The sequence below is a fragment of the Hipposideros armiger genome, unplaced genomic scaffold (genome assembly GCF_001890085.2).
Source record: "Hipposideros armiger isolate ML-2016 unplaced genomic scaffold, ASM189008v1 scaffold_15, whole genome shotgun sequence".
Lineage (NCBI taxonomy): Eukaryota > Metazoa > Chordata > Mammalia > Chiroptera > Hipposideridae > Hipposideros > Hipposideros armiger.
Window position 1 is genome coordinate 3,981,702 of NW_017731365.1, and position 9,013 is coordinate 3,990,714.

Below are 9,013 nucleotides of genomic sequence, written 5' to 3' on the forward strand. Positions count from 1 at the left end.
TTAAAGGGGGATAGTTTTCAGGAGTAGAGGAGGTGTCCCTGTTAGTGAAATGATTTGAAATTATCGTGGAGTGAAGGGGGAAGAGGGTGGCCGGCTGTGATGATGCAGCTCTGGGGGGACTTAGATGACAGACTACAGCAGGGCGAGCTTCAGTGGGGGAGGGCTGTTCTGATTGGAAGGGGCCGGCTGCTTGGCCGGTGGAGTTCTCCGGCCTTTTGCCCACTGTTCTTAGTTGCTCATCTTAGTGGGCTTTCACAAAGGACCCTTCCTTCCCAGGGAGGGAGGAAAGAAAAGAAAAATACATAGGCAGAGGAGCAGGTGGTAGAGTTCAGGCATTCTTGTCCCCCAGGCGCTGTCACAGCAGCTGATGGGGGGTTGGCTGCCCCAGGTCTCAGGTCTCATGACCCAGGCAGGCTGGTAGACCTAGATCACATGTTTTGGGGAGTAAACAAAACTCGCTAAAGGGAAGAGGATTTTCCAATGAGAAGCGGGGTGGGGGGGGGGAGTCCCCACGAAGTTGCCTTTGGCTATTAGTTCTCTGATTTAATCCCAAGTGGCAGTTTTTAATGCATGTTGTATATTTCCAGATGATACACATTTTCATTTTCCTCCTTTCATTCAACAAAGAAAGCCAGAAGCAGCCAAATCAGTGGACTCTTCAACTAGGACGTGACAGGTACTTCTAAGAGAATGCCTGTTTCTATGTGCATGGGGACATGAGGCGACTTGAGCCAGGGGTGGGACTTATTAGCGAAGACCCTTCATTCTGCTGTCTTCAGGTGCTCCCCAGAGAAGATTCCGGACCTCCTAACCAGTTTGGAGGTGATGTGGGAGGAGGTCACTGCAGGACCCCAATTTCTGAGACCATGTAATGTTTTTATAGAGAACTCCAAGTAGAAGAGACGGGGGGCAAAAATCAGCTGAGAAGATTTTGTTTCAGTGGACGTTACATTTCAAGCCCAGTGCTTATCTCAACTTTGTGGACTTTATGATTGAAAGCCTCTGATATTCATTTTATTTTATTTTATTTTTTTTTTTATTTTTTATTTTTTATTTTTTTTAGCTGAGCCATCCTGCTACCTGTTGGCAGCTCAGCAGCTGCTCAGCTCGGGCCGGGACTTGAACTGCTGTTGCTCAGAGCTCAAACTCTTGAGCAAGCTCTTAACCAACTGAGCCACTCAGTGATATTCATTTTACTATCATCACTTCCTTGGTGACATGGTCAGTGCCAGTTTTGCCCATGGCCTGAGTCACTGCTGCCCTCCACTGACTGGCTAAAGTCCAGGTCCCAGTTCAGCTTTGACCCCAGGAGGATCCCAGAAGGAATTTCAGCCCTACCAGCAGGTGGAGGCAGGGACTAGTCACATAGCCACAGACCCAGAGTCCAGGGCGGTGTGTCTATCAGCTGCCCAGACTCCTGCCCAATGCTGCCTTGTGCCAGGTACCTTACCTGCATGTTTTCCTCTATTTGTAGATGAATACCATGAGGCTCAGAGAGGTTAAGTAACTTACCCAAGGTCACTCAGCTACTAAGTGGCCTAGACAAGAATCAAACCTGATCTTCCTTAACTCATAAGCCCTTGCCCACCCTACATTCTTGCTTCCCTGGTTGAGCCCTGACTGTCTTCTTGGTTCTTAATACCTGTTATCCGTATTCCTCACTCTATGGCTTGCCTGGAGTGTTGTGCCAAATAGATGTATTGCCTAGAACCCTGGCACTGGCTCTGGCCCAAGCTGACCTGACCAGTGCAGCTGGCCAGAGCCCCTGCTGGACTGAGCCCCCGGGGGTCCTGGCCCCCCAGGGGTCCTGGCCCTGGGCCCACATCAGACCCATTTTCACTACTCCTGTCGGACGTGGGATCCTGGGCTGCTTTCAGGCCCTGCCCCATCTAGTCCCGTCTAGTTCCCAGCCCCTGCCCTCGTAAGCCTACATCCCCTCCCCCATGCCAGCCCTCGCTGCTGAGTGCCCCCCTCTCCCCACAGCATCACTGCTGCTGCTGCTGCTGCACCTGTCATAGGACAAAGGGTTGTAGCACACGGAGCACAGCCCCACCAGGCACTGGCTGTGTGAGTCGAGTCACAGCCTTCCTGAGCTTGTTTCCTCATCTGAAAAGGGGACGACAAAAAGTCCCCGAGTTGTGACTGTCTGCTATGCCAGTGAGCCAGCCTGCCACACCCAGTCATGCCCACTCCCCAGCTCACATGGGTAGAGCTGCACCAGGGCTCACAGCCTTTGCAGCAGGCTGACTCAAGGGCACAGTGCAAACCCTCTGCTCCCGCATGTGTCAGCCACTCAGGAGATGTGACGGTAGCAGCAGCCTGAGAGGATGACCTCAACTTCAGGCTGCAGTGAGCTTTACCCCAAAGGAGAGCAATGAAGACGGCCATGTTCTCTGCCCCACAAGACTCCAGCCAGCTGACCCCCTGGCCTGTGTACCCCACTGAGAAGTGAGTGCCCTTGACCAGAAGTCAGAGGGAACTCTGGGCCTACAGCATGGGGTAGAGGAGTAGACAGTCATAGGTTTTAGGTGCCCAGACCGAGGTTGGAATTCTGGTTCTGCCACCTCCTAGCTGGGTTACTTTGGCCCAGTCTTGCTGACACCTCGTGTCTAAACTGAGAAGCCTCTCAGGGCTGTTGTAAGGATTAAATATTGTAACCCTGATATTGTATGTACAAGTACCTGGCATAGAGCAGATCCTCAACAAATGTGTTTTCCTCCCACTTTTTGCTGTTGCCTGGACAGTCCGTTGTGATGCCCCGCTCCTTCCCTGTGACAGGTTATGCCCTGCACCCAGCACTTAGCACCCACCCCTTTCCTGGCCCCCAAGCCCGGCACCTGTCTAGGCCAGCACCTCCAATTCAGATACCTGCTGTTTGATGCCCAGGCCCCTGCCTGGGTTCTGCCCAGACATGCCTGACCTGGGGCAGGGAGCAGGAGGCAAGAGCTGGAAAGACGAGACCTCAGACCAAGCTCTGCCCCTCACTTTGACCTCTGGGCAAGCCACTTCATTTTTTTTTTTCTAAACCTCAGCTAGCCACCCCAATACCTATCCTGCCTTCATCATGAGCACATGGCCAGGTACACAGACGCCCTTTAGAAACTGGTTATGTTTCCAATGGTTCCCAGAGTCTGCGCTCTGGAACCACACCCTGCCTAGGTTTGAATTCTCACTGCTTTTAGCTGCATGACCACGGGCAAGTTCAACCCGCCTGTTTTTCTCATCTGACAATGGAGCGATCATACAACCGGCCTCAAATCTGGTTGTTGTGTACATCAAGTGGTATACTGGGGATGCCTATGAAACATTTAGAATGGAGCCTGGTGTGTAACCAGCGCTAATCACCAGCCCCTGGAAGGTTGTATCTTCAGACCCTACTTGGAGAACCCCTGTGCTGGACCATTACAGACGGCTGAGGGCTTGTCAGGGGCACACACCTGGCCCAGGGAGGGAGAGAAGCGCTCTGTCTGCTCCATTCCAGTTGAGGGCTCAGGGCCAGAAAACCTTTAAAGAAGCTAATGCATTGTGGACACTCACTTATTGTTCCTTGAAAACGTTCACAGATTCTGGGGCAGAGCCTTTGCATTTTAAGTGCCAAGCTCATCTTCACCAGTCCCCAAGGTTGGCACCCAGTGGCTTTACTCCTGCATTACGTCTTTCCTACCAGCTCCCTTCACCATAATAAATATTCAGGAGAGAGGCAGGAGGGGGGAGAGAGGAGAGAGTGAGAAAGGTTTTGCAGTTGACAAGTTGGAAGTTGTGGTCTCCCTCCCTCCCAGGCACTCCTGTCATTGGGGAGCAGCAGGGTGGGGGTGCAGGGCCGCCTCCAGCCCCAGGGTCTGAGTCACACCTTCTACCTGTTTTCTGGAGCTCATTAGCTGCTGAGGTGGTGGTAACTGTTTTGTATTTTGCTGAGTCTTTGCTGAGACTCAAAAAGGGAAATGAGCCATTACCAAACAGCAACCCTTTTTGAAACAAAATCTGAATTGACTGCATTTTCTAATCACATTTTGGGAGTTAAGAATGCAGAAGCCTGGCCTTGCACTATCAAAGTTGTCTTTCAGAAGAGGGTTATCTGTGGCTTGCCTTCTGCTCACAAAGCTCTGTGGGAGGAGTCAAGTGCCGAAATGTTAGTGCCACACCAGCTGGTATTTAATGGCTGGCACATGGCCTGTTGTGAGGATGTCAGGAAATTTCCGGGTCCTTACTTTCTGCTTCTCAAGACCCTCAGGCTCTGCCTTGTTGGGTAAGGATTTGCCACCTCAATTCTTGAAATAGGGTAGAGCTGGGGTACAAGGCTTATAATCAGGGGACTTTGGGCAAATCACTAACCTCTCTGAGCCTTGGTGTCCTCAACTGTAAAATGTGGATATTAATTTTGCATACCTGAAAATTCTGATGTCAGAATGCCTTATAAACTACAAAAGGCATACAAAGGTAATAGCTCTTGTTATTATTATTGACCTACCTGTAGATACACTGTACCCCATCCCATGGGGCAAGGAATCTCTAGCACCAAGGGGACACGACAGCCTGCAGCTCATACCCCTGTCCCCTTCTGGGCCATGCTCTGGGCACTTGGGACTCCTGAATCCCTTGCCTACATGGGCTCAAACCTGCAACCAGGGCCTGTGCATGTTCTTTCCTAGGTCCATCCCCCAAGGGCAGACTGTTCAAGGCACTTCCAGACTCAAGGGATGGCTGGCTGTGTACAAGTGATGCTGAGCTAGGACATAGGGGTTAGGGTATCCCCTTTTGTGCAGAAGGCCTCTTCAGATGTGGGACTGAGCCGTCACCTTCCAGAGCACAACTCCGTGAAATCAAGATTCCAGATTCAAACTAGAACTTCCAGGCTGTCATAAAGGACTATGTGTCTAGGAAGAAGGAAGAGCATCTTTAAATCTGATACTTGATGTGTAACATATATTGAGATATGTGGTTTGAGGGCCTTCGTTTGTACTCTCCCCATGGGCCCACAAATGTTCCTTTTTATTACTAGAAGTTTTAATTCCATTTCCTTTGAACTAAGCAGACCTGCTATTTTCCTCTTTATCTGTGCCTTTCCTGCTATTTCCTCTCCTCTGTCTTCCGAAATATTCAGAACTGTGCCTTATTTGGAAAGGTAGCCAAGATTAGTAGAAATTCATAGATTTCAGGGGCTCCCTTCTCTCCCTGACACCATTCTCACCCCCCTAGAGACACACAGGACAGACCATGGGTAGGGACCTGGGTTGGTTGCTGGCCTCCCTTTTGCCTCCTAAGTAGTTTCCAGACTGAGGGTAAGAAAACAGAGCTCGTGCTGCTACCACCATGGTAACCCCTAACCCACAGGGATTAGGTGGTACTAAGAAAAGCCATGGGCTCCATCCAGGGGCCGAAGATTTTTATGTAGGGAGCAACTATCGGAAGAGTGGTGCTGCTGGGTCCTCCCCATCTCCGTCCTGGAAGGGTGCAGGTCCTCAGCCTGCAGAGGGGAAAGTCGGTTGGTGAGAAGTAGTAGCCAACTTCACTCCCTGAGGGGAGGCCCCTTTGGGTTCTCTAAGTCTTCCTGGGCTTGCTGCTGCTGGTGTTATCCACATTTTGCTCCATGTAAAATCCTTTCCCAATGCCCCCTTCCTATCCAGATACTCCCTGACGGTGCAGAGACTCTGATCCAGAAGTGGGGTTCCTTGCCTGCTTAAGTGTCTCCTACCCCTGAAGTAAGACGGGAATAGTTGCCCCCTCCCCTTGCCGCCTGCGGTCCTGGGATGATGCAGCAGCAGCGGTTGAACAGACTTCGAGCACCTCGAATTCTGCTGAACGCCTGTTCATCTCACCTGTGCCTGGGGTGGCTACATCTAGAGAAAAGGAAGGTTTAAGGGGAAAAGGTGGACCCATTATGGGGTATCTTCTGCTCCCCACCAGCCCCCACAGACTCTAAGAGAATCAGAGCCAATACTGGATATTAGACAACTCCACAAACTATCTCGGCCACTGTTGCTCTAAGTGTTGAAAGTGAACTACTGGTACTGTGCTGGGTGACGTTAGGTGCTATGGACGAGGGCATTAAACAATACAGAATCTCAGCATGTGGAAGTGCTTGCCTTCCAATTCTTTCAATCCTGAGTACCCACAGGAGAAACTTTCAGTTTAGTGTGAATGTTAACACTTCGCTAAAACTTGCTAGTCTCCCTTTTTAACAAAATGAGATCAGGCCTTAGTTCAAGGCCTTGCCTGCTAGAATTGAGAATGTTTTATTTTTATTTCTTTTTATGGTTTCTTGCCTTCTATATAGGACAGGTGATATTGGTTTTCCATTCGAGTAATGATATACAGCTTGCTTTTTCAAATAAATGTGAAGTAAAGCAACCGAATTAAAGAACATTAAAAAGATACAGGTGGCACTTGGACATGGCAAATATCATTCAAGCTTATCATTTTAGGGGCAGGGAAACAGACCCAGGCAGGAGTCCCCAGACAAGAATAAGGAAGGGTCTCAGACATGTAGGAAAAACACAGACATCTATTTGATCTGAAAACCATCGACAGTGTTCTGCTTGAAGGTCGTGGGCTGGGTCAAGTCTCCCTTTTAATTTTAGTTTCCATTAACACTCCTTTCGTGGGTGGTGGTGTCACTAGTTTCATTTTAGCCAACAAAAGCAATAACTTCTGAAGTTGCTGATTGTCTCCTTTAAACTCAGGGCACAAAACTGGCCATTTTCAGAGGAAAAAAACGTCAGCCCTGGAGCTAGGAAGAACTAGCAGAGGAGAGAGGAAGAGGTAAAAATAGAAGTAGAGAGAAATAGGAAGTAAAAGACACAGCCGTTTCAACATTTTTTAAGGATTTGAAACTCTGGAATGGGGCAGTCACATCTCCAATTGTCCCTAAAAGAATCAGCAGACAAAGCAGTAGGTCTCTGACAAAATCATTCTAACGCTGATATAACTATTACTACTTATGTCACCATCATTCTGATTTGCCCAGTCACCTTGCCTGAGCACTTCGTCGCACTTCGTCGATGACTGGCACTTGGCTAAGACTTGACATTGTTCTCATTAATTCTCACAAGAAGCCTTTAAGATAAAATCTGGGGCTCTGACGGTGTACTCCCTGGGGCTGGAAATCTGGCCCTGTGACGCTGTGTGACTTAAGGCAAATTAAACCGCTCCCTGAGCCTCAGTTTCCTCATCTCTCTAAAATGGGTATAATCCCTATCTCTTTAGGATCAGAAAACTTCTATAACAGAATGCTTATCAAGATTAAAAAGTAAGCCGCCAATAAAAATAATGCCACTTAGTATTAATCACTATTGATATGATCAGTACCAGGAAGGCAAAGAAGTTTCTGGAGGTCATTCTACCCAAGGTCACTGAGCTGAACCAGGTTGGCTAGACTGGTGCCCTAAGGGCAGGCGTGTTTGGACCTCCGGGCCTCGCGGCCCAGAGCTGGGGTGGTGCGGCAGGGGCGCTGGAGAGAGGCCCAGGCTGCCCGGCGTTTGCTCCGCGCTCCCTCCGGGACTCAGCCACATCTTCCTGGGGCTCCCACTGGCCGGGGACTCAGTGCTGACACGCCGAACGGCGTACGGCGGACACTCAGCCGAGCGAGGCCGTCCAGCCCGGCGTCAAGCAGCGATGCGGAGTCCGCAGCGCTCAGCTCGGCGGGGAACCCACCCGGCACAGCGGCCTCGCCACCCACGTTAGCCTCTGGGAAGCCACATCCGCCACCCGCCACCAAACAGATGGCGGACCGTGGCTTCCGGGAGCCGCTGGGCATGCCGGGGGACGGCCTCACAGCCAATCCCCCGCGTGGGGCGGGCAGTGGTTGCCCAGCAACGGGGTGGCCAGGTGAGGGGGCGGGGCCAGTAGAGCAGGGCGAGCAGGTGTGGCAGCAGAAGGGAGGCGACCTGCCAATCGCGGAGGAGGCTTCTTTTTTCTGTCTGTAGTTCCTTCACTCTTACCTGGAATTGGAAGAAAAAAAAAAGGTTATCAAAGCAAATTATAAAAAACAAGAATAAGCCATGGGGGCTAATAATAATAAAAAAGATATTCATATTATTGAGCACTTACTGTGGGCCTGGCTCTTTCCAGGGATTATTTCATTTGATCTTGCAGGGAAAGTATGCCTACTGTCCCCATTTTGTAAATGAGTAAACGGAGGTTTACACAGATTAGGCACATTAACCAAAGTAACTCAGCTATAGAGTAGCAGAGCTAGAATTTGAATCTAGGTGGTCTTGAACCCAGGGGGTCTGTGTTAATGAGTCAAGGGGTGGACACTCATTTCAATTCAAACAGACTGTGTTCCTAGTAAATCTACGTGCAGGGGCCAATCCAACTTTTATGGGGCCTGAAGCTTACACAATATGGGGGGGGGACCCTCTTTAGGAAAAAGAATAACAAATTGCAAATATAAAATTAGGCACAAAAAGAATACTTATATAGAACGTGAAAAGAAATCACAACAAAACACTTTTGCTAATTTTACAAAATATATGACCATGTGAACACATTGCTAGAACCCAGCACAAAGGCATCCTTGACCCTCAGTTCCCATTGAAGTCCTTCAATCAGACATCAAACTCCCTTGCAGGCTTCTCTTGCTGTTCCCCTCCCCACTTTGCATCTCAGCCACAGATCCTCCCTGGGAGGGCTCTAGCAATGGGCTTAGTTGGGCTTTCTGGCTGTGGAAGCAAGCGTGGGCTGCCAAGGAAGTAACTGAAGTGCCAGAGAGTTAATGCCCTTGGCAGCAGTCCTCAACACTAATAATGGACACGAAGTCGGTGGCCATTAACCCTCAAGTAGGATTATGCTGAGACATCTTCACTAGTGGTTCTTAGGGCATGGTACCCCAGATCAGCAGCAATCTGTATCACTTGGGAACTTGTTAGAAATGCACATTCTCAGATCCTACCCTACACATACTTAATCAGAAATTCGGGGGTTGGGGGTGGGGGCAGCCCAGCAATTGGTGTTTTAACAACCCCTACTAGTGAGCCCTACTGTTCTACCACACTGTTTCCCAGAGTTTCCTGTG